This window comes from Penaeus monodon, chromosome 15, assembly GCF_015228065.2.
Source record: "Penaeus monodon isolate SGIC_2016 chromosome 15, NSTDA_Pmon_1, whole genome shotgun sequence".
Classification (NCBI taxonomy): domain Eukaryota; kingdom Metazoa; phylum Arthropoda; class Malacostraca; order Decapoda; family Penaeidae; genus Penaeus; species Penaeus monodon.
Genome location: NC_051400.1, coordinates 17,077,627 through 17,078,799, shown reverse-complemented (window position 1 = coordinate 17,078,799; position 1,173 = coordinate 17,077,627). Strand labels below are relative to the sequence as shown.

The 1,173-nt window shown below is 41.6% G+C and overlaps 1 protein-coding gene across 1 annotated transcript in view; it reads left to right on the top strand.

Annotated features, from left to right (window-relative positions):
* Positions 1–1,173, top strand: part of LOC119581792 (cGMP-dependent protein kinase, isozyme 2 forms cD4/T1/T3A/T3B-like) — a gene marked incomplete at its 5' end in the record, with an annotated part of 43,492 nt that overhangs the window by 1,632 nt on the left and 40,687 nt on the right.

The following is a 1,173-nucleotide window of genomic DNA, read 5'->3' as shown; positions in this document are numbered from 1 at the left end:
GTCTTGGTTGAAGGTAGAGTTGTACTGGATTTGATTATTTACCTTTCTTCCTTTTAGGCGTGTTATGCGGTGCTCTTTGTAAGAGACACGACCGATACCTTTGTTTGTTTATTTTTTGCTTAAATTGTGATTAATGTTTCTTTATTATTTTTTGTATAACAGTACAGTACTTATCGTAAAAACTTGACAAGTCATTTGGTGTTATATAGAGAACTTTTCCCAATCGATATAACTATGAGACGTAATAATGGCGGTACAATATTATATTTTTCTCGTGGTATTTCAAGTTATAAAACGCAACGCCATCGTTCCGACAAAAAAAGAGATAAGCAAAGGTAATAAATTGGTATAGAATGACCATAATAACGCAGAACAAGTGGCCAAACCTCGTGCAAGTTGTCGAAGCAACACCCCGTTGCGAAGCCCTCATAGCAGTGTGCTCCCGTGTCCGTCCTCGCTGAAACGGGCTTCACTCCGGGCCGCCTGGGCTGTACCCTCAAGGACGGTTCTCAGAGGGATAATTTGGGCAATCTATATAGCTTGAGCTGTTGTTATCGCTTGTAGAAAGGATTTATCCTGATTGGGTTCGTGTCTTGGCTGGGCGCCCGATATTGCTAGATCGTCGTTGTCATTACCTGCTGTTTTTTCCTCATTTTTATGACTGTATGTACTTGTGATTTATACTCTGGGTGTTTTCTTTTGGTTGAAAGACGGGGTGCTGTGTTCTTTGTGATCAGTTATTTTCAGTCTGTTGTATTTCGCGGCACAAATTAACATTAGTTACGGTTCGGTTATTGAAAGGGGGCGTGGGAGAGACGTAGAATTTTATAGCGGTAAGAGGATTTGCCATCATAGCATTTCTGTAATTAATGCATTTAAAACTTGCTTACTGTTTGCATTTCCACCAAAGGGAATTAGTTCATGCAACATTGATAAAGTAAACCCAAGTAAAATCCCACGTGAAAAATCGGGTAGTGACTTTTAGTTTTTCCAGACTAGTGAAGGCGAAGGGAAGATTTAGAGCTCTTTAAAAAACGTGTGAAATGAAATATATACTTGATCCGCATAAACGGGCGGATCGGCCACATCAGACGGACCGCGGTTCTCATGCCGCAGGAGGCAGGCGCCGTATGATATCGCGGCGCACCTTGGTTTACGTGTTGCGGTGCGAGA